Source organism: Charadrius vociferus, unplaced genomic scaffold (genome assembly GCF_000708025.1).
Source record: "Charadrius vociferus isolate BGI_N301 unplaced genomic scaffold, ASM70802v2 scaffold418, whole genome shotgun sequence".
NCBI classification, from domain to species: Eukaryota; Metazoa; Chordata; class Aves; order Charadriiformes; family Charadriidae; genus Charadrius; species Charadrius vociferus.
The window spans coordinates 725,300-750,865 of record NW_009649614.1 but is presented as its reverse complement, the minus strand read 5'-3'; positions in this window follow the sequence as shown (position 1 = coordinate 750,865).

The following is a 25,566-nucleotide window of genomic DNA, read 5'->3' as shown; positions in this document are numbered from 1 at the left end:
GAGAGCAAATGAAAGTTAAATCTTGATTTGTGGTAGGGAATTACCTGCTGTCACAGGCTGCTGTCACAATGGCATCTAATATTTTCATACTTGTCATAAAGAGTGGGCAGTAAAATCTTGATTGTATTTTTAGATGAAGTGAGAATGGCACACAGGTCAGATGGAGAACTGATTTAAATAATTGCAAAGCTTGATTTATACACAATGTATAGTTTTGAATACCCCAAAATACAATCCTATGCAAACTACAAATTCAGTAGGCTGCTCTCCTGACCAGTGTCTGTTCTACAATCAGCCATGCATCTTTGACGGCAAATAATAGAGTTCTGGTTCAAGAAAAAATGTGGAGACAAATCATCCAATGTGAGCAAAACCTGTATAGAGAGGAATCAAGAGCCCTGAAAAATGAGCTGGAAAAAAAGTGAGTTTATACTCCCCTGCCCATTTTGCTGACCTGCTTAGGTTAGCTTTTGGTGCTGAAGTTAGTGTAGTTAAAGAATGGCTAAAACATTGATACCAGGCTGCAGATCCTCCAGGGAGCTAAAATTCAAACAAAAATTGGAAATGTCATCACAGAAAAAGCACTTTTTTATGGTTTGTAATTTATTTTTGCTTTAGCTGTACACCAACAAATTTGGTGACACAACTCCAATTGATGAAGTCAGATTTCTGGATGTGATAGAATAGAGCGGGGCAAAAGCATTCGGGTTAACAAATAAATATACTAAAAATTTCAAAAGAATAAATAGTTGAACTAAGTCAAGTAAGCTTAAATATAATTGATATGTACATAGATGAAAACTAACTTTCAAGCCATATAAGACCATTTTACAGTGCACTTATCAACAGTAATACCTCCATCAAGCCAAACAATTTGAGATTGAATCATAATATTTCTTATGAAAGTTATGTTGTACTAACTTCAGACCAGACAGAATCCACTGGAAGAATGCAGTTTTGTTATTCCAAAGATCATTACATTTATTGAAAATTCACACCTCTGATCTGGTGTGATTCTGTTTAATTTTTTTTCAGTTTATTGGACTTATATGTCCACTTTCTGAAAAAAGGGAGAGGGGTTACGTTACCTTATACCTTTCCCCATGTAAGTAATTAGAAACTAATATTAAATTACCTCTCATTTGTCATTCTGACAAATTAAAACATAGAAGTATTTTTTTTATTCATTACTGTAATTTTTCTGGTCTTTGAATCTCTGGCGTGACTCTGTGCTGAGTCACCTCCAAAGTTTCCATATCCTGTTCTGGGTACGATAAAATGGATTAGAAAAAAAAAATCAGATTCCTCTTTCTTTAGCCTCTGAAAAAACACAGTACCAGCCACCACAGTGTATCACAGTAGTTGTATATTCTTACAGAAAATAACCTCATGGTAACCTAGTCATGTGCCTCCTCATTTTGCTGTGGATTTTACTTAATGGTATGCATATAGTAGGAGTGTAACAAATATACTGCTGATGGAATGGAGCCATTACCAAGTGCTTGATATCTAGGTGATACCAAGAATGCATCATTCACATTTTGCTTCATGCGACTCTGGACTAAATACTAGAGATATTTACTTTTTTTTTTTTAAAAAAAAAAGAGCTGTTATAACACCTTAAGCTGTCACTGTTTTCTACTGCAGAAAGCAAGCTAATCAGAGTTCATCTCCAGGTGTGAAAAAATGTCCCAGAAATTAAGTATTTAGTGAATTTGAAGACCTAAAGCAATGCAAACCTAACCAGTATACAAACATTTTCAACAGTGAGTTGCTCGATTGACAGCCACTGTCAAAAACAGCAGCATAATCATAGCCTAAATCTTCAGGAGTCAGACTTGGAGAGCACATAGATAGAATGAAAACCAGGCATGTTTGTAATAGGTTTATATATAGCTAGACATGCCTGTGATTTACTCAGCCACTGACATATTTGATTTGAGTTAGGCAGACAAATTGGGATGAGACAAATAGAGGCTTTCTCCCATACTTTGAAGCAGATTGAAGCGAAGTTACATCTTCCTCCAGTGCAAAATAATTCATTAACTCTTTTGTTCAGTTTGTATTACGACTTCCCAGATAAACTACTACTGGAATATGAGGACAGCCAACAGCAGGTTAATTCTCATTAGAATCAAAGGTTCTGCCCAAACCTTTTTGATTTGCACAATTAAGTTGGAAATCTTGTGAAAAGCTTTACTCATAGATTTTCACATCTCTACAGCCAAGCAGAAAAAAAAGTGGGCAAAACTGAAAGAAACTAAAAGCTCAACAAACTGATGGTTTGAGATTCACTGTGTGAAGACCTGAACTCCTCTCACTTCTAGGGGACAGTGCATCTGACACCAACAGTTTACCACACAAAATTCAAGTCAAAATGATATATTTCATGCACGCATACAAAGTTGTTTCTTAGTGGCTTGCACAACAAGTGCAATTTTGCTGCACAGGTGACATGCAGCCCAGGTTCATGATGCAAGCAATGTGGAGTCCCGCTAGAAGGCCCACCTAACCTGAGGTTTTTGCACAAGCAACTTACTTTCTGTATCTACAGAGCAAGCCCACCTTGATGGGTTTGGTGCCTGTGCATACCCACATGCTGAGGTGACCTTGCCTTTTAGACAGAACACCACCAGTTTCTGAATCAAGATGCAAAGAAGATCATAAACATCCCTTCCTAAAGGGCCATTTTCTACTATCACATCTACATTTCTGTCTATGAATAATATAAAAGCTGCATCCAGGGAAGCTGCAAAGACTGCAGAGAAATTAAAAAAGTCTCAATGCATCACGAAAAATACATCCCAGGAAGAACAGTGGGGACAAAAAAGTCATAAGAAAAATATAGCTACATTCCAGATGTAATATGATGAGCACATAAAAGACATTACAAGAAGTGACTGCTCACAATCACAGGAGATTAATATTCTAGGAGCTCCCTTTAGTCCCTATTTAAATGAAATTTACCTTAATTTAGTCAGGTAAGGGGGAGAAGTGCAAGTACAACTTCTATTGGGTGGCCTCTTTCTGGGTTTTAAGAACACCAGTTTTTCTGCCTGAGGTGCACGCAGGCTGGCATCTAGATAACTGTGTTTTTTTGTGCTCCATTTCACAGAGAGATCTCTGGAAGCAGAGCCACTGCTTTAGACTTTGACAAATGTGCTAAAACAAGGTTATCTTTCTCCTTGTTTGGGGCATGGTGGGTTTTGTTGGGGATGGGGGGAATACATTGGGTTCTTTTTTTCCAGTAAAAAGGAATAGACTTTAATTATATTTTTGTACAGCATGATATTTATTCTATTACAAATAGCTCCTTCATGTAAGAGAGAAATGGCAGGCAAACACTAAGTCTTAAAGCCACCATAGGGAGTCTCTCTGTATATCTTTCTGATGTGATAGAAGCAGCAGGAAATATCCTCTCTGATTTAGTGTTTGACAGACTAGTGTCTCTGTCAGTAGTCTGAAAGCACTAAATGCCTGTTTGGAAAATGCGTGATGACTTAAAGGTTCTATTTACCAATGCGCTGAAAGCTACTTCTGAGAAAACTAACAGTTACCAAAAAAACCCACAAAAAAATCACAGTTACAAAAAAAAAAAAAAAAAAAAAAAAAAAGGCAACAGTGAGACAATAGTCACTAGTCTAATTCAACAATTTCAGAAAATAACACAGAAACAATCATGAAATTTTGATAATATAACAATAACCCGCTCTTTTTTCTGGCATACCAACAAACTAAAAGCCATGAACTAAGTCTCCTTCTGTGTGATCTGAGGAATAAGGAAAACCTCCAGCTCTGACATTAAATGATGTGGAAGCATCCTTTGCTCAGATTCAGTTGACAGCATTGCCAAGTGAGGAATAAGTGAAATTTTTAGTGTTCTTCTTTTACATCTTAATTTATGTAAAGTTCAGGTTTACCTTGCAACACCAAACTAAATGGCTGGGCCAGGTTTGACTGTGGATTGAGTACTGGACTGTGCAACGGATGTGCAACATCAAGAAAAGTATTTAAGCACAGGATCAAGGGTAGCTCAGGTTTCAGTAGTCACATCTCAGTTTCAAGCTTCTGGACTGTTTGTCACCCACAAAATATTTTTATGACTGATCCATGGAAAAAGCGCTCTGGAACTTACTATGAGTAAGAATTAGCTTGATGATGTAATGACAGAAGGGCCTGCTTCTGCTCCTACTTCATCCCTGTGATGGAGTATCATACTTCTCATTTATACTGTTTAACAATAGCTTTTCTATACTTTGCTACAATTTTCTAACTTTTTATTGCAGTTGCAAGTCCTTTGGCATTGCTGAATCTGCCCAAGAGAGACTACTGATAGGCATTTGAACTTCACTGCCTACAAACCCAAACTGTCCTCTGTAACTCAATAGCTTAAATATTTTTCCTTAAATACCTCTGTCTCATCTACCACCAAGCACCTCCTTACTGGTTAAAATGTCAAGACAGGAAAATTCATTAGTCATTTCTAAAATGGGCTGCAAAATACAAACTGCAATTTATGATGTTCTCTCTTCTAGTAGAGGGTTTATGTTTTATTTTCTGCCTTTTTATCCCTGCAAATTTTGGATGTTCCCTGCCTTTATACTAAGTGAATGTTTTTCCTCTTCCTTTCACACTGCCAGCATCTCTGTTTCGACTATTCATCATTTTATATGTCCAACAAACCTTTGCTGATCTACCATTAGGCAAAACTCTGCAAATCTTTATCAACTTTTAAGGAAAAAGTTAAGCTGATTATGCATATATATATGTGTGTATATATATATATGTTTAATTCAAGAAGAAAACACTATGCCCCTTTTACAAAGAATAAGCTTTACATTTTTCAGTTTTAAACTAGCAATCAGCTTCTATGGCTGTGGGCTAGCTTATTCTTTTGACGTTGGCTAGTGAGGATTCTTGGAACATAAATATATGCAATAAGCCAATAATTCTGCCTGGCTTTCTGCTGCTCTTGAGGGTATCTCAGTTCTGGCAAACAGACGGGTAATGGGAATTAGAAGGAGGGGAAAAAAACAGCAATAAAAATATAAATCACAAAAGGAAGGAAATCCATTTGGTCCTTGGCAGCAAAGACACTGCTCAGCTAATCCATGCTGAGTGCAATCCAATACTCCTTTATATAATCCTGTTCTTGTGGAAGAAAATTAAAGTTTAATGCAATAACGGCTGACACAAATCACTTTTGTTGCCCAGAAGCAGATTAAAGAATAGTTAAAATCATACAAACCTAATTTCTTTTCTGTTGTTGTTGTTTTATTTTATCCAGTGACATCTTTATTCTTTAATCCACAGCATCAGTTTTTGATTATTAAGCATATATTCTCAGTGTAAGAGAGATTTTGTGATGGAGAGAAGGGGAAAGACAATAGTGACAGCCAAGAAATGATTAGTTCTTAAATGGTACATGTTAAAGCTCTTTCAAAAATCCATAAATTTTTCATAAGTTCATATGGGCCCTTGCCTTTAATCAATCTGTGTCAAGGGGACTTTAAAATAAGCATAAAGGCAGTAGAAAGCTATCAGTCATAATTGAAACTGTACGGGTCACTCCCATTAGCTATCACTCTTGCGTACATATTCATTTGTTGTTCTGCAATATATTTGAGATCTGCCAACAACAGAACAAACAGAGAGTTTCTGCAAAAGAGACAACAGTGTAAGAGAGAGCATGGTGATCCTGATCTTCCATTGTATTACTCCAGCCATCAGCCTCAACCTGCTCTTCATCAGCAAATTGGATTGAAAAAAAACCCACACAAAACAAAATAAGATGAAAGCTGATCCTGAGCATATTATGCTCCATACAGTAGGTTCCTTCATGACAAAAAAGGTTACAAATGATCTGAAGTTTTTATCAGATTTATGTCTGTGTTGAAATAGGATCAGGTTTTTCATTTTCTTTACCTTTGTCCCCAACTCCAGCATACCCTTTCTCACAAATTCATTTTGGAAGCTTCCTTGCCTACACTTCATATTGGTGATACAACATTAACTGCAGACATATGTGGAGAGAATGCAGGAGTCAGTGTAGAGTTATCATTTTTCCCAATAGAGTTATAGAAGAATTACCCAAGGCACTTGACAAACACAATATGGAAGTGGAAAGGTTGCATAACTTCTCCAGTATTTCTCTTCTCCACACATTTTTTTTGCAGCAGTAACTCTGCAGGTGTATGACCCATGCTCAGAGAAGGGAAGGGCTACTGCTCAAAAAGAACTGGGGTTAAAAGCATATCTTAAAAAATTGAAAAGACGTCTCTCATTTTCGTTACGTTATATTCCCCTCTTTCAGACTGTAGGTAAGGTGAAGCTAGCATCTTGTGGGAGTTCAAGGCCTCCTTGCAGTTAGATATAAGGTATTCTCCACAACAGTTTTCTGAGCAAGTTATATGCCCCAGAAATGCCACTTTCCCAGGAACAACAGAAAGGAAATAAATCACAAAAAAACCCAAAATCTGACACCCTAGGGGAACCCTATGGGAAGCAAATAAAATTAGTAGGGCTTTGTTGTGCCTCAGTAACAGCCAGCTAACTTCTTGACAGAAGTTATTTCATGTCATCTCAACATCTGTTCTTACCTGCAGTAAGAGATTAGCCCATGGTCAGTTGCACCAGCAAGGCCAAAGTAAAAAGGTGACTTGAGAACCATCTCTTCCTGAATTTCAACATACATGCCTATTTGAAACTGGGTGTTTCTCTCACTTCGTTTTTTTCACTCCTTTTTTAAAAGGACATCGTTTGCAATTGGACACATGAGGCACTGGTTCTCATCATTGGCACATTAAAGCTAGTCTATTGAGAGTCTAGGGCAGGATTTGTATAGAGTTATGAGGAAATGGTTCTAATAGTCAAGTTTTAGCTAGACACAGTGCATTTAAAAAGACCAGGATATTTCCAGTAGAGAAAGTGTAAGGGTCTCGTTTTCCCTCTTTACCTCTCCTGTATTTATGTGAAGAACACCACAACAGCATATTTTATCACCCTGCTGTATTGTGATCTACTCTAATTATATAGGATCAGCCAGCAGTGGCAAAATTCAATCACTGGTCTCTGGAGTGCTTTTAGATCTGTAGGTCAAGTCCTGTTTTGCCAGACCACTGGTATTGGCTTGCTGTGCATGCTGGAAAAAGTATTAAATACAGTGCAGAAGGGGGGAATATGTGTTGAGGGTGTGTGTGTGTGTGTTTTCTAATCCCTTTCCAGCCTGCCAGGCTTAAACTGCAAATGTCATCACCATGAAGGCAGTAGTTGAATCCAACAGGTGGGGTAATAAACCATGACATTTTCAGCAGGTTTAATTGTACTTGGCGTGCTGGGATACCTTTCGGTACAAACATGGTTTCACTTGATGTCAGCAACAAGACCACAGACCTGGGTTTTACTCCATGTCCACATGAACTAGGGTGTAAAGTTCCCACCTCCAATACACTTTATGACCTTTCAGGTGGGGAAACCTCTGACCTATATCATTCCCATCTTTGCTGGTTCAGCTGCTGGGTGGTGACAACCTGCTAGACTCTGTGTCTGGTCTAGCGGTGATTTACTGCATAACAGAATTAAAGCATTAGCATGGTATTCCTGTCCACCCAACCCTAAAGGGCTTTTTGGTGGTTGTAGGAGAGGCTCTCTGGAGGAAATTGCAACATACAGGGATTTGTTGTGAGCCTATTGCCAAGACAGTTCATAAATTTAAGTGAAACATGACATCTATGCTCCAATTTTTTTTCATTACGGCTCTTCCTTATGACAATTTAGTAGCTGTATTCCTGAATAAAAAGCTGGCCTGCTACACCAAGAGCAAGACACAGCCTTCATTCTACTTATGATTTTTCCTGATTTTAAACTGTAAATATTATAGTTGGGAAAACAGATCTAATTAAAAAACAAAGTATATTTTTAAAGCTCTAAATTAGCATCTCATTTACATCATAATTACGCTATTGGTGTGAATGAATCTATTTTGCATCCATAGCAAATTAAGAAAAGAGACCAAAATGTGACTGATTTTTTTCAAATTAATAATAATAGTAATAAATCTTTATCCTATAAAATAAAGTTTATAAAAGCTTATTCTGTTAAATAATCAAGTACTAAGAGTTAGCTTCTTTGAAAACAACCTTCTTTCATTCTAAGATAGGATCATTAATATTGCTTTCATATAGGATGAGTATCAAAATGACATTAGTATTTGCACATAAGCCAGCAAAAAGCAAAGCTGATAAGCTGTATTTCAAGACAGTTTCTTCTCAACATTGCAAGTGTCAAAATGGTGCTTTTGGAGAAACAAGGGAGTAAAACAAGTGGTTAAACCACAGATTCAGAAGGAAGAATAAAATTAACATGCAAATCTGTCAGAATAAATTTCTAGTAACTTACATTGGATGAAATATTTTTCTCTTCTAATTAGATACGAACAGCAGTAATGTCAGTGTATGCTAAGGATTCTAGTTTCTTTTCTTTTTGATGCTACAAACTTGTGGGTTTTTTGCAGGAAGCTTACTTGGAATGCCTCTTTCAATACATAGGCTATTTAAAATAAAGCTTTATATATGTGTGTGCTATGGAGCTAGAAGCCAGTTCTTAATTATGAAATTAGTTAAATTCCTTTCAGCTTACTGCATTTTGCAAGCCTCCTAGCATACAAAAGCATCCTTTTAAGTAAATCAGGTATCCTCACCTGGCAAAATTAATGCCTCTTCCTTTGTCCTACTTACTTCTGTCTTTAAATCTTCTGTCCTGCCAAGATATTACAGTGGGTTCCTCTGGAACAAATGAAACACTTCCTTGCCAAAAATCATATTAAATTAGAAATAAAACCCATGTTCAGGCAAGTTTAACTATCATTTCCACTGATGTCAGTAGCAAGGTTTTTGCTGAAACTGTAAGAAAAAAGTAAAAAGACATACCAATGTTCTCAGTACCGTCAATATTTCCCTTTGGTAAGGAAAAATCCTTACAAAATTAGAATCAGCAGAAAAATTAGAGAAAATTCCCCGTGAAAATTAATAAATCAACTCAAGCGCTTACTTTATGGCAGGCTACCTGCAGAACCCTCACTCACTTTCAGTTAATCAGCTTCAAAATAGGAGTAAGTTTCTGTCTGTGTGGCATTTGACTGCAAAGCCACATTTACTTTAATGGTATCAGTGTTGTTTAACTATCCTTGGAGAAGAAAATCTCCGGAAATTATCTGTCAAACTTAAACTGCAGGGGGTGTCTTGTCCAGTCTGCAGGCAGCCTGGGACATGGTTGTAAGAGATGTGAAAGATTTTGGATGTGAAAACCAAAAAAGTATCTGCTCCTCCAGACATTATGCTCCTGAATTCACTTCCTCCTCCCAGCTGAATTCACTTCCTCCTCCCAGCTGAATTCACTTCCTCCTCCCAGCTGAATTCACTTCCTTCCCACAGCTCAAGCACAAAGTCCTAACCAAGTCCCTGGCTTCCCGCTGACAAACCTAAAATGGATTTGCTTGTTGCTATTTGAAACTTCTGCAGGTCAATGAAAAGCTGAAACAGTAGGGACATCACAAATATAGTGAATGTGTTGTAAAACTCAATAATAACTAATACAGCATTGATTTCAATTCATGTATTTTTTAAAAAAGAGAGTACAGGCTGGCAGAAGGTCACTAGGAATTCATGGCCAGAGTACTGGATCCTAGTCTTAGCTCTGAGTGACTGTGCAACCTTCTTCTCATCTCTCTGTGCCTTTGGTCTCCTCCAATACCTGCACCCCTGAGCAACTCATCCCACACCAGGTCAGAGCCATCCCAAATTCAGTACTCCCTTGACAGTGAGTGTGCAGAGTCATCCGCACGTCAGCGTGATGAGCCCACCAGAACACAGCTCATGCAGTACTGACTTCCGCTCTCCTGAGAATTTTAAGGGAGCTGTCTCTTACACCCACACATGCATAGTCGATAGCAGCAGACACACAAATTTTAAGGTTTAACTCTGATGATAGCTTAAAATGCCATCCATGCTCTCACAGGACCTTATAGTACTCAGAAATAAAAGCTCTAAACAGCCCCTCCAATCTCAGACACACAGTGGAGCATGGCTTGTCACTAGAGACCGTGGGAGCATGACAGCACCTGCTGTTTAGGCCTACTCAGGCGTGTTACAAAATTGGCTGCTTCTCACAAGCAGTTTTGCCGACTAATCCCATGCCAAAAAACGTATTTTAACTGGGAGGTAAAATATTAACTGGTAAGGGACATGGGGGAGAATGCAGACAAAGAACATTGTTTTATGTCTGTTGTACTGGATCCTTTCTACTCTAGTTTCACTGTGTCCCTGTTTTACAGCACAAACATCTACTATACCTCATCGAATTCTGTTCAGTCATTTCTTGGGGTTATCCTGAAATCTGCATTGTTTTTAATAGTTCAGCCCGTACTGAGCAGAATGAAGTTGGTACATATGTGGCATAAATCTAAAACAATAACTATTGCAGGCTTTTTTATTTTTTAATTAAGACATCACACAGTACTTTTCTCTTGGCTTTTTTAACTATGCCACAAGCACCAGCTCAGATATATTATTACAATTAGGCAATAATGATACCTCCCTACAGTGTTTTCTTTGAAATGATAGAGACTTCATCAACTGTAATATAATGAGTGGACTCCATCAGTTCCACTAGGTGATGAAGAAAAGCATTTTTAAGGTAAAGATTAGCTGCTGTTGCTTTTTCTTCAGATGTCATTTTTTCCCCAAATCCAGTAGGTTTTCTGGTCTGCTTTTCTGAAAACTTGCGAATTCAGTTATGATACAGACATATAGATGTGCAACAGACACAAATCTCTGTCAGTCACCCCATATTCCTTAACCACAGCCATAAACTAAAGAAACAGGCTCTGAAAGCTTGAGCATTAATAGGAACAATCTTTGGCTGCTTAACTGCAGTGACACCAGCAAGTTCTCAGATGTATGAAACTAACATGAGTAACACTACACACTTTCTTGGTGTAATCTATTCTAGAGGTGTAGATCCTCTTCTCCAATGGGCCAAAAAAATGACATTGGTGACTGACACTGCTAATATAATTGTGTCTTCTGGGCTTTTGTTGGTGCAGCGGCTCTGGTCATAAATAGCCCTGACCCACACAGCTATATTGACAGTTTATGGTATAGGCATAGTCCTTACTTTCTGGTCCATATCAGCAGCTCTTCGGTCTGCTGAGACCGTAAACTTGACTCCCAAACAAGATGAAGCTGATTAGCCAGTTTCCAGCAGGACATCAAAAATAAACCAAGAGAAAACTCTCAGGCGGGTAATCCAATCTGCCCACAAATGTGGCTGGTATAATCCCAGTGGTATTTGAGATATGAACTCTACTTTTAAAATGTGTGTACAAGTACTGCAATATTTATCAGGTTTTTTTATTGGATGTTTACCTCGACCTAGTGTTGCTAAACAGACCCTTGTGCGGTAAAAAAAGTGAAAATAAAACAAAAAGATTTTTTTAAATTTAAATTGCTTTAATATGTATTTCTGAGGGAAACAACACATAATACACAGAGTTATAAATACCCAGCCAGATTCAAACAGGCTATTAATGAAATAAATTACCAAGGAAGAAAGGAGGGGGAAAAAACCCCAACCCTCAAACAAAAAGTGTTCTGCAATTGAAAAATTGGATGTTACATGGATTGTCAGGTGTTGGGGTGCTATGAGGCATTTTAAACAAAGAGCTTAATTTCAGCTCCCCATTGAACTCCTCAGGAACTTTTTATTGGGCTCAAAGTTATTGCAATAATAAACATTCTTGTCCGTTGGTTTCTGTGTGCACAATACACATTGCTTTGAACAGCTCTTTTTAAGTGAGATTGATAGGTCAGGACATGTCTCCCTTGTTATTACAGAAATGGGCCATAAGGCCATTTCAAACAGTCTCTTATTGAAAATCTGCATAGCCGAGCACTCTTAAGCACCGTTCAGCTTAGTGAACCCCTGTTCACAGAAGGGAGGACAAGACAATAGACATTACAAATCCATACAACTTAAGCAAAAGCCATCATTAGCCCAACTTGTAAATAGGATTTGACCAGGAAATAATTGAGCATAAGAAGGCAATGTTTTTAACAGCATAGTATGCAGGAAGCAAGAAAACAGTAGTTTAGTGTGCTCAGATTACTTAAAATGCATTGTTATCCAGTATCACGTGCACTGCTCTGCCTCTGACCTACAAAACTTCAGGAAATGGCTTTTCTGCTCCGTGGATGCAAATACAAGCATATTCTTTGGGTCAAAAGTATTCAGACTACATCTGTGGAGAGACAGAGACTTTATTAGGTACAGAACAATCTTTCTAATGGCAGAATTTCAGCCAAGAGCCTCACTCATAACCTGACGTGATAAGGCAAAGGAGCAATAAAATTACGGACAACAGCTAAGACAATTTCATTAAGTGCTGGTGAAACCCTACAGTAACCAAATGAAAATATTACAACAAAAAGGAACAATGATAATATGGTGCTGATTCATTACAGCAAGCTTTGCTACATTTCTAAGAATGTGTCACCTGTGACATGCCATTGTTGAATTTCAATTTGCAATAATAATCTAAACTGTAATAATAATCCTTGTTCATTTTAGTCCATAAAGGGTGTCACAAAACCACCCTATTCCAATGAACTGCATAAATATAATTAATCCCTAATTTATAAACAGAGGTATGTAAATAGAAAAGTTAAGAAACCTGATGAAGCCTGCAGAAAAATCTGCTGCCAGAGCTAGTGTGAGAATGTAACCACTTGGCATGGGTTTAACCCTGTGGCTGCTGCTGAACTCAGTGGAAAAACTAATTTTTAAAAATCCCACCCCAGAGTTCATGGCTCAGAAACCCTTATAGTCAGCCTTCTATAAAACACTTGAAAAATTAAACAAATATCCAAAGTTTAAAAAAAGAAGGGGGGGCGAGAAGAAAATCACATGCCAGGAAACACTAAAACACTATAGGGCTCTGGAACTGTACACTTCCTCCAAGATGACGGTGTATAAACAAACTACAAGGTATTAAGGACTGTCTTAGCTTATCTGCTTGATCATTTTGCTAGCACAGGATGAGGAACAGCTATGAATAACAACTATATGCAGACAGGTATCCAAGGCCTCTTTTTAAATAACTAAATTGAAAGAAACTTTACATTCCTAATTCAGAGTCTAATAAACATCTGGCATGGGAAAATATACTCAAAGTAATCTAGAATGAGGAGGTAAGCCAGATCGCAATGAGCAAATACACCTCGGGCACATGGAACCCCCCATTTCCCTTCTTAGCCTTGTTAAAACATTGAAGTCATAAAGCTGGGAAGGAAGGCCGTTTTGCTTTTCTAGGCTATAAAATTTCCACGTGTTAGTTCTTTCAAAGGGAAACAAGTTCTGATTGTGACATAAGCTTAACCTGCCATCTATTGTGCAATGGTGTATGAAGCATGAACCTGCATTTTGGATTCTGTAAATGCTAACACGTGTTATACCAACAAATCCATACTAACTGTGGGGCAAATTTTGTAGTTCTCACCCAGAAAAGACACAATCAAAGCTGAAGTGAACAACACCTAAGTAAAGCCTACAAGATTTGGCAATTTTAGCCTTACTTTCTTTTCCTCTTGAAAAGCCAAGGCAAACAGGCTTTATTTCATTTTCTGCATGCCATGAGGAGGTGTGGAGCAAAAGGGAGTGGGGCAAGGAAAGAACTGGGAAGGGAAGAGACTGAGTTTTGGAGAAGAATTATTCTTATCCTTCCTTCATAGGCCCTCACTACATAAAATCCACTCGGCCAGGGGATCAGCGGTGAGGGTGTGGGTGCATCTTCTGGAAGACTTCAGGAGACTCAAGGGATCAGTAGATTTCTTATGAAATTCATTCCTTACCCACTATAGTGATGAAGCTGGAGTCGCACAGATCCTTGTTCAACAGCACAGTAAGGCACAAGCCCTCAGTGTGCACCTCCTGAGGCACAGCCAAGCTTCCCTGCACCTACTGGGCAAAACTCTAAGCTTAAGACTACACATTATTGCTAAACAGAGTAAAAGTCATGTTATTAGTCTGCCACTGCCACTCTATTGATCTTCAGTATTAAAATAAAATTAAGATATTTCTCTCAACTGAATTTCAAGGAAGAGGATTTTATTATAGGTTTTCTGGAAACAGCTAATCAAGCAGAAAATGTGTTTAGTAGTTTATAAAATGGTAAGTTTCACTGTAAGACATATAAGAGCAGTGATTTATTAAGTAATATTATTCTCATGATGGTATTGCTATATTATTCTTACATTGTCAGGCAATCTGTAGAAATTTGTTCTGCTTCAGGCAATCCTTACCCTTGCCATACAACCGTTGTTACGTACGTTTTTCTCATTATGATAAGTACTTTGATCTCTCAGCAAACGTTCAGCATCTTATAAACTGTAACATAAAACCTACACAGAGCAAAGCGATGACTAAAAAGATCATAACAATCACAACCGTGGTTCTCAGATAACCCTAAAATACACAACAAAAAAATAAGAGGGGGGAAGAAATGCTTTGATTTTCAGTAGACTTTTAAACCCTTTTAAGTGTCAGATTATTTTCTCTTTCAGTGATGCCCCTTGGAGATCTGATTTTCACAGTCATCAGAAGCCAGATTCAAGTCAAATACCTCCCTTGCGATAAAAAAGGAGCCTCTACAATTCAGAACTCCTCTTTCGAAGAGCACTAACCACAACCCATGTTACTGAGAATATACCCAGCCAAGCACAGGTATGAATGCATAAAGCCTTTACTTCAGCACTTTTACTGTTACATTCTGCAGACAGTTATCAATTTGAAATGCGCAGTTTAGTGAGATTTATTGTTAGCTGTAGGTCAGCCTTTTCTATTAATACAGTAGATGTGTCTTCTTATAGAGAAGAGGCTTACAGTGTGGCCAAGACATGAATGTGTGAGGTCCTTTAAAAAATTAGAAAGCAGCCCAGTAGCTCAGTCATTCTTCCATTATTTCATTCATTCATTTTCTTTCTGAGAAAAGAAAAAAAGCATTATTCCCCATGGCAACGTGTGAAAATTAGATTGGCCCAGTTTGAGCAGGAATCTCAGAATTAAAGCAGTTTTTAAAAAAGTAAAACTTGTAGTACGGTGGCAATCAGCTCCACTGTCATGCAAAAAAAGCTTTGACTATGGAAAAGACAGGATTTCTCCAGGCTTGTAGACTACCACAGTCTGGGCTTGCTAGAGACATTGTCTCATTTTTCCTGCGGAGGGATATTCCTTTCCTTCCCCTCCTCCAGCTTCCTGACTTTTCCCTCCCTTTTGATGTCTCTCATCATTTCACCATCAGTAGGTAAATCAGAGCCCTGTGCTTCACACAAAACCTTTCTACACGAAAAGGCTCAAGGAAGGCCTATCAGCACTGTGAAAAGAAACTTAACAAACACAGGGAAGGAGAAACCACTGAAAGATAAAGAGGAAGCTAGCAAAAATCTGTATCTTAAAAGGGAAGGATAAATAACCTTTCAAAAGAGGGGAGTGTATGAGTTTTATCATTTCACCTATAATGCTTTGCAGCTGGAGGCTGACTGCTAACACAGAGTGGCAAAGGCAGAAAATAATCTAACAAGAGTAAAAACAAGAAGGAGAATCACTTCCATCAGACGTTATAATGTTCAAGAGCAACCCCTCTAACTTTATAAATTGCTGTTTCCAGGGGCATTATGGTGAATCACTTTGTTTCTAGCAATAGATGCACTGTCACAGCCTCTCTCAAAAGCACTGGTGAAAACAAAGTGCAAATCCAACATTTACCACCAAGTGGCCCAGGCTGAACAACTCAGGCCTGAACTCTCGCTCCCGAGGTGTTTGGAAATGCCATCTTGGCTGATCACCAACTCTGTGGCTGCGCGTGCAAGATCTGCCGCTTTGAATATTTCTTTATGCTTTTGCTGCCGTAATTACAGAGGATAAAAGGGTGAGAGCTCATCACACCAGACTTGTCCAGACACTTAAAACAAGATAAACAAGTTACTTGGGTTAACACAGAAAACTTTGTTGGTGACAGACATGTTTTGCCCATTGTTCTACACTGACTCCAGCAAGATATTCTGCATTTATATCTGAAAACAAACTACAGATAATTAATTGTTTCGGGGAAAAATAAAATCTGACTTATTAAAGTGCTCATTTGTACTAGTCTGCTGTATTCTTGAATGTGCTGATTTTTTTATAGAAAGGCTAAGAGTTTGTCAGATTTACTATTTTTGTTTTTAAATTAGTGGATTTATGGACCACACTAGGAATACGGCTAATACTGAGGATCTTATACATTTAACTAAGGATGAACAGATTAGTTTCAAGGGCAAGCACTGAGCAAAAGAAGATATGTCAACATTTGCAGAATATTATCCAGACACCTATTCCTCAATACGACTGGAAAATGCTCAATATTTAATGGCATTTTAACGTATTCACTTAATAAATATTATGTTTTTCAAATCAGAATCAGTGTAATTCCATGCTATAAATGGAATGTAAATCCATTCTTTCATAAACTGAAGGACAACATATAGAGTTCTGAAAAGAATTTTTAGCCGGTAGTCAAATGGTTTTGCATACAACGCTGCATATACTTACTGCAAGGTCTTCCCTTAGTCCAGAATCTGTCTTCATTATAATAATCCTCTTAATGTATATGTCATTAGTGTTATCATCATTCTCTAATCTCTCAAAAGACCTTCAGTGACACTCTGTGATCTCTGGCTTTGGGTTGGTTTGTTTGCTAAACTGTGCTAAAAACACTCCTACTTACCACTAGTAAAAGTCAACTTTTTCCAGCAGACATGACAACTTCCACCTTCCACCTTTGACAACAAAATTTCAAGTAACTACTATCTGCCTGTAAACTAATGAGTTCATATTGACAACCACTCCCAAGTACCTCACGGGAGTAAAAGGGGTAAATTTTCTTTAATGTCCAGAGAATGCTTTAAAAGCCCTAACAAGGGACATTGCACACACATACAGTGTAGCTACGAAGGATTTTCATCTATTATAACTACTCTGTCATCTAGATTTGTCTTTGGTTACATTTAATTTCTAGCCCTCTTATTAAAACAGTGATTAAGCTAGGAAGAGGTGAACCCAGTTCCAGAAGCTTTGCTTTTTTTTTTGGAAAATGGAATTACAGGGTTCTTGCAAGCATGGCAAGTAGGTATGAAGAACATTTTATAATATTAAATTTAATGTAAAAAGAGAAAAGAAACACGCTTCATGGAGCCAAAGAAAGAAAACTTTCTGTTTATCCAGTGGACCAAGACAACAAACAATTGACAGTACAAGTTTCTCACCCAGTCTATACATCTCCATTAGGGACACAGCAGTGCAGCAATTTACAGGCAGACATGAACTTGCTCTGGCTATATCCCAGTCAGCTCAAAGCCGCAAGACACATTACAGCAACCCAAAATATCAGCTTCACCAGAGTGCTTACTAGGTCCAGGTCTGTACTAGCATGGGTTCTAGCTGGTTTGGAGCACAGGAGAAATGAGCCCATATCTGCCTGAGAATGACGAGCTGAATGTAACCCAAGATTCAGAAAAGGTACCTCTCATGCTGGAGAACTGCTTATGCCTCTTTGGCATCGCACAGTCAACAAAGATGGTGAACTGGCAATGAACTGACCGTCTTATTTGAAAAAGGCAATAAATGAGCTGAAAGCAACAGTCTGGTATCTTGTTAATCTTGTCTGCATCACAATGGACATTACATTATTTATATTAAAGTAAGGGAGCTACACATCCTTCAACAAATTAAACCATCCCCGTTTCATCAGATGTCATTCTGCCTGGTCACCATGCCCAATTGTGGGATTATAGTTAATCACAGAGAGATCATCTGTCCCTGCCATCACCTTGCTGAACCTTTCAGCTCTGTGGAGGGAAACTATAGACCGTAAATGTGGTATTAGTCAGGGTTCTTGCCAGTAAACACTAGATGTGGGAATATATATGTGATGTGCTTGAAACAAAGGACAAAATGACCCTCAGAATGTTTTTAATTGGAAACAAAAACCATATGAAACATAAAACATAAGCTTTTAAAATAGTAAATGTGAATGTTACCACCTACGCACAAATGTACACATGATACTTAGTACCATCTGAATTAATCAGACCTGGTCCTGGATCACTGATACATCTGTGTTGCACAGATGGCCGAAATCCAGTCCAGTCAGACCCATGTCAACCCTCCCCAGCTCACCTGGCGAGCACAGAGGATGTGCTGCAGACAGAGCAGAAGCGACAGGCTCCCCGTGTCTTGTGAACTGCAATCCTTGATCACACCAGTCCACCATTGGGACCCGCAGTGGGGGCTGACTATTTAGCAGGGTGGGAAGTGGCTTAGAGCCCTACTGCTTCTGCAGACCACTGCCCTGTTGAAAGCAGTGTGATCTGGCCAGTTGATTTGACCTGTGATTTTTAAGCCCCACTGTGACACTCTGGAGTGACCTCTGGGCCAAGAAGAGTTAACCTGTAAAACAGCACTTTGTGAATTAAACCTGGCATAAGTTCACCGTGCTTTCCTCCTAGGGGATTAGATCTTTACTATGCAAATTCTTACTGTAGACAGGCAAATGGATATATTGGTATAAATCACACTTCAGCACTTACATTGCTAAGAACAGTAAGAGAATATAATACACCAAGCAGATTTATATTCTGTTGGGTAATCCTCCAGGCTTGCCCTTGCTGAAAACTCAGACCCAGTTTATGTCAGAAGCAGTCGATAATACAGAAAACTAACACATGGAATTGACTGAGTGTCAACTGCTTAATTCATGCAGGGGGACGGTAACTTTTCTTTAGTAACCCCTCCTCCCTGAGAAGGTGATGCAATATTTTTGCAGCAGGGGAGTAACAGAAATCGTATGTTTCAGAGATACGTTATCTAGCTAAGGAAAAGAAAAACAATGGCAAAATTTTCTGACAAGTCTGGCTTGTGTGTGAAACAAGGTGAGGTCCTTCTCTGAACCTTGAATAGAAACATTATTTTTTCCTCCACAAGAAGCCATCATCACTCTTTCAGCAAAAGGAAGGTCACACCATCTTTCACAAAAGATTTGCCTTCTCGTAATTACCGCCTGCAGTGTACAGACAAATGCAATCTTTTAAAATGCTAACTGTGTTATACTTGTACCCGAGGGATCCAATGGTACAAATGTAATGTGGCCTAACCAGTTTGTCTTAGCAAGACCTTACAGTGCTGATTTGAAACAGCTGAACTAAATCAACAGTTACCTTGAGCCAGAGGCCTTTGGAGAGCAATTAGAGTCAAAGCTTGGGTTTTGAACCCAATATGCCCTGTCAGTCTCAATGATTTGTGTTTGTTGTACTCAGCCTCATTTCCTGCGTGAAATACGAGGCTGTATAAAGAGGAAAAATTCCCAAGATTAAAAAATATTTGACCTCAGTGCATTTGTGAGCATGAAAGTACACATGTCTAAATGACCATTTTGGTTTGTAGTACAAAGTTCTATTGATGTTGGCAGGCTGAGCTTCCCTGTCTCAAAGCCACATGAATGGTTTCAAGTTTCAGCCAAAAAATGTTTTCCACATGCTTTAGTGTGGGCCAATTTACACAGCAGATTTTGCGGAGACTGTGGCCAAGTGCTTCATAAAGGGCTGCCTTCTTTGGGATCAGGGAAACCACAACAGACACATTGCTAATGCAATCTAATTATCTGCTTGAATATTTTTCCAGATGTATCCAATGTCTAAAAATACTGCAATAAAAAAGGTATTATTTGGCTCCTTGGACTGAAACAGTGGCATAAAGAACCTGCTTGTCTACAGGGAAAGTTATAACAATGTAATTCTGCAACTGCTTTTAAATCAGTCAGACAAAACCGAACACCCCAAAGGTAGGCTACTTGATGCCTCATGTTTAGAATTAGCCTCCCAAAGAAAAACATGAACGAAGGGGCGCTTTTTTGTCAAAAAGTGCATCTGGTTCTTGCAAGGTAATTTCCTTCATTCGCAGATCACAATTTGATATTGGGTAAGTTGATCTAATACATAACAAAGCATCTTTTCACTGAAATGAGATGAAAGACAAAGTCTCTGGGCAGTGGTATGTAGATAGTTGTGTCATGAGTTATTTTTGGGTTTTCTACTAAAGTTCATTATGGGTAGATCACACAGTACCCCAGTTCCAGACAAAAGTAAAAGACCGATGGGGCTTTCTCCCCCACCAGGTCTTCCTAGATTGCCTACTTCCTCTCAGTGAGGACTAGATTCTTCCTTCTTGCTCGTGTGCCTAAAAAACACAAATTGGCATAGGTTATTCAAACAGGAACTGACCATTCAATAGAATTTTTTGTACTTTTGTGTCTTGATCAAGGAATATAAATAAAAAATACAGATGTCAGCGTTTCCATAAGGAATAATGGCAGTTTGTGTAACCTGCAATTCCAGAAGTACAGACCTATTTGTTCAAATGCTTTTACTTTTGTACTTTACAAAGGATTGAGATTAATGACTTTCATAAAGGAGATCTGCCAATAACAAGATTTCTTAATCCCTACAAGAATATTTTATTTTAGGATATAATGAAAAGCCATGTTTAATTTTTTGTTTTAATATTTAACTTTTCCTCAATCTACCACCTATTGGGAAAATAGCAAAGATAAAGCCGTAACTTACCATTTCTTCTCTGAGTGTTCTCAATCGCAACCACAAAAAAACAGCATGAACAACATCCCTAATTTCCACCAGGAACCGCTAGGATGAGCACTGGTGCCAAGGTAATGCGGCCTTAAACAGGCTGGAGCTAAAGCTGTGGCTGCTGAATCTGAACATAATATGAGAAGAATGCTGAAAACCACACGGGAGATAATGACCAAGCAGAATCGGCTTCGGTATTTTTGGCATTTCAGTGTGGGTCTTGAATTATTTGAGCTATTTCCATGCAATGGTGTTTGTCAGATGTGATTTACACGAGGTTGTGGTTATGTGTGCACGCTTAAATACGTGCATCAGAGGCAGCATTTGCCAGTCTTATGACTTGGCTTATTGGATAAGGAGTGGCAACTGTGGGATAGGGAGATCAGTCCAAAAACATAGCTGCCTAGAGACGTTCCTAGTGGTTTAAATCACTGTTTGTATATTTAAAAAGGAAAACAAACTTCATCTCCCTGCCTGCCTTCTCTCACCACACTGACTCGCCACAGCTCAGCATGCTTACTTTTATTTTTATAGAGCAAATTTATGGCTTTGCAAAACAATTCCAAGAAGCTAAGAAATAGAGAATATGGAATCTAAACTTTGCACAAATATTTGCAGTACAATGGCATATTAAATAATATAGAATAAATTTTTCTGGTTATGTATAAGCACATTTGAATCCATCATCCCAGCCCAAAGCAACTCAGGGTTGTCAAGTTGTTAGTCAGTGTTCAAAATATGAATGTTTTAAACAGATTATATAGATTGCAAATACCTTCAGTCAGAACTGCAGATGAAGAGTAACTGATTGAGCGAAAAAATAAAATCTCTAACTCCCCCTAAGTAAAATGAGGTCTCAAAAGTTCTGCTCTGGACACATTTCCTGGACAGCATAATTTTTAAGTAGCCATATGGTACACCCTGGCACTTTTTGATCCTTTTTTCCCCACACTTGGACCTACCTACCAAGGCAAACAGGCAATTCTGCAAGTAATCTATAGCCAAGCTATACATGAAGCTTGAATCTCACATATTCAAGTGTCACGTGCATGAAAAGTTGAGGAAGATTCATGTATTTGTTTTTTCTGTCTCTCTTGTGCGATAATAGCATGCTTATTTAACAGTGTTACCTTCTAAGTACGAAACTTCTTAAGGAGCAGCTCCACACAATGTGTTTCCACAGTAAGGAGAGACTACAAGAGGCGTTTAACTGATGAGTATTCCTTGGTGGTTAAGAAGACAGGAGCTATGCACAGATTTTGTGACAAGACTTAACTATCAAGAAAGTAGCAACTGTGATAAAAGGTGTCCCAGTGTCCAAGTCCACTGAGGTCAGGTGAGTCTTCATAAATATAAGAAAGCTTTGATTATATACAGTGTGAGATGAGCTCCCATCCTGCTAACACTTATCAGACTGTCCAAAAGAACAAGTGACCTTGGCAAATGCCCATTAAAGAATGTCATCTTTCTATCACTTTCTAAAGTGATAAATCAACAAGGAACCCAAGATTGTTACATGCATTTTAAGTAACACGACACTATGCTGTATGTACCACATTGGTCTAAACCACTAGATTCCAACTATTTTCAAAAGTACGCAGGAGTACATTTTGCAATTATTCAACACTAGGCTTGCAACTTTCCAGCAAAATACTAAAAATGCTAAAAGCCAAGCTATCTAAAGCTAAGCTTGATTAGAGGTCACTGCCCATAACTGCGTGTGAAGGACGCGGTTTCCTGAGATCTGTTGGATAACCACATATAAAAATTTCTCTCTAGACTACCTCTGTCAAAATGACCCAGTTTTTAAAAACACAATTATTTTAAATGTTTAAACGAACCTAGACCATACTGATACAATAAGGAGAAGGAATGACTTCACAGATAGTTATGCCAGCAGGTCCAGTAGTCAGGTTCATGGGGAGTAACCTCTTAACCTTTCGTCTGCATCTTCTTGTTCTTTGTTACATGGCCTCATATCCTTTTTTCTTTCTTTCATCCCTTGTTCTCCTGTTCCCAAAAAAACATACCTGCCAACCTTTCAAAGACAATACAGCTTTGCTGCTGCAAGCCATGGGTGAAATGAGGAATTCTCTCTCACCATTTCATGAGAGAAGAAAAGGATGGAAAGAGGAAAGGACAACTGGGTGGTCTGAGGAGGCAACAAGGGCAAGTGAGAGATCAGTCTGCTGAAGCACTGGGGTAGCATCTCTGTGGAAAGTGCACGGCACTACTGGGACCTGTGAGTATTACCATAAAGTAAGCATTACCCTATTGTTAATAATGTTGACAATGATGAAATGTCAGCTCCTTTTTAGTATCCTTTTTCTTTTCTCTCATCTTTTTATTGATATTCTGTTCTTGGGTTTTTTGTTGTTTTGTTGTTTTGTTTTTTTGGTTGTTTTTTTTTTTTTCAGGGGAGGAAGTTGTCTCTCAGATTCTTGTTATCTTTCCCACCTTTGACCTTTCCATTTCCCAAGTCCTTTCTCTCAGACTCTCTCTGCTCTTTTGCTTTCTCCCATTTCCAGGAGTTACGCTCTTGCTAAAGGCCAGTGAGTTTCCACACAACAGCAAGGAGGCAGCAAGCAACAGCACAACAGCAAAGGCCACAAGGGAGTACGGAGAACATGGATTTCTGCCCTATGTCGTATTACCAAACAAGGAAATACATTTTCCACACAATTGATGAAAAATTACTATTGCTTCTTATGGAGAAAGGAAGATAGGCTGTTAAATAGTTTTGGGGGAGTTAGGTTTTGCTTTTCTTTCTGGACAAATAATATTTCCATAAATCCAGATGCAAGCTCTGGGCTGTCTGGTTAATTGCAAATTTTAATGAAACTGAAAAGTTCCTGTATAGCACAATAGCAGGAAGTTATGTCAGTACCACTGGGTATTAGATACCGCTGTGGGAAACCATTTACCTTTGTTCCTTTCCACAGAGAGAAACCCATAAACAACAACTATCATATTCAAGTATGGGCTTGTTTTTTAACATGAAGAAAAAAAAAAGGTGCTTTGGGAGATGTAGAAAAATATAGAATAATTCCTAACAAAGTTGCAAAAAATTACATAGGACATAAAGTCGGTGAGTTGGTTAAGTTTTTGCGCTAATTTTCCTGGTACTGCAAATGTTTCACCTTATCTGCTATTTTTGTGGGTGCCACTGAACATAATATCTCAGCCCACAAAAATTCTTGCAGACAAATGGAGAAAACCTAAGAGCAAACATTGTGTTAAACATCCCCATGCTGATACCTTGTAGAATTTCCTTTCAGAAAACAGGCTGTCAGCCTCTTATTAGAAGAAGATTTGACATGATTCACACAGTTCTGGAAAACCTGTCAAAGAGGAAATGAACACTTTAAAGCACAACAGAGAAAGGCAGAAAGATCTTCAGACTCTTCAAGCTCTTTCTGAGGTAACACTTGCTGACACAGGCACTCATTTCCCATCTATAAACATGTACTCGCAACAAGCACTGTAGAGGGGTTTGACCTTTGCCAGTTTTTTTTTTTCCCCTCCCCCCATTCAAAGCAAGCTAGTCAAAGAAAGTAATATATTTTGTGTCACCAGTAATTCATAGTAATAGTACATAACGATATTTGGAACTCTCTCGCTCTGGAGAAAGTTACCAAGTTCACAGCATTTACTTGCATCTTAGCAGAGTACATCTGTCATTTCATTCAAGAGCAGGCCTATGGGTAATCATTTAATCAAAACCACTGCTGTGATTGCTACTCGTACAGAAAATTACAAAGCAGCAGCGGCTTCAAAGCCAGGATTACAAAGATTAAATAGGAGCTGCTTTTTTGCTAAGTGTTGGGTAAGAATAAATTACAGTGTCCTTAAATTTGAAGGAAATTAGAGAGGGAGAATTATTCATTTGGCCTTACCAGTATTTCCTAATTTTCATTTCCTCTCTTCATACTTATAGTAAATTACAAAATTGAGAATTCATGAAAGACTACTTAGTGAGAAACAGAGAGATAGAAAGTCTAATTTTGATACATCATCATACAAGAAGACACTTTGGCCTAACTTTACGACTTTTGTTTAAGTAATGAAGATGTTTTGTTTTAATGTTTATTTAAAAAAAATACTAAAAAGACATTCTCCCCATTATTCTTACAGTGCACCATAAGGACTGAAGTTTGAAAAAGCACAAGTTTATGTACTTTCTTCTTAAAAAATGCAGCACTGTACACAGTACACAGATACAAAATAGCAGCTTCAGGTGTAGGGGGACAGGAGGGTAACTCCTGGGCAGATTGTACTACTGGCTCATAAAAATGCTTATAGGAAAAATAAAGAAAATCTGAAAAGAACTACAAACAATTTGTTTCATTTCAACAGACTAAGAACTTGGTCTAACATCACATTAGTTTTGAAACAGCACACTTTAATACAATTAATACAACATCTATTTATGAAAGTAATGGGCCTCATATTGATAAAGACACTTATTTATATTGTCTCTTGACACCATGTGTATTACCAAGTGACCTTAATACAGCCATGTCATTCCAGTTCATGCCCAAAGTTTAGGAATGCAAAGACAGGGACAGGATGGGACACTGAGGCAACAAGAAAGCATCATACCTGAGGGGCAACAGCACAGGAATGGAAGAGGAGCTGCACTACAGAGATATTTTTTCAGCCATCTACTTTTCATATTTAAGCTCTTTCTCCCAAAAGTCTGTTATATCTGGCTACGTACAGCTCCTCTTCTAGGGCTGGCTGAAACAGCTGTGATTGTAGAATATGTCTTATTACTCTTAGTCTTTTATATTAAAGCCAACACAAGTATGTAGCAGAACATTCAGGCTGAGTCTAA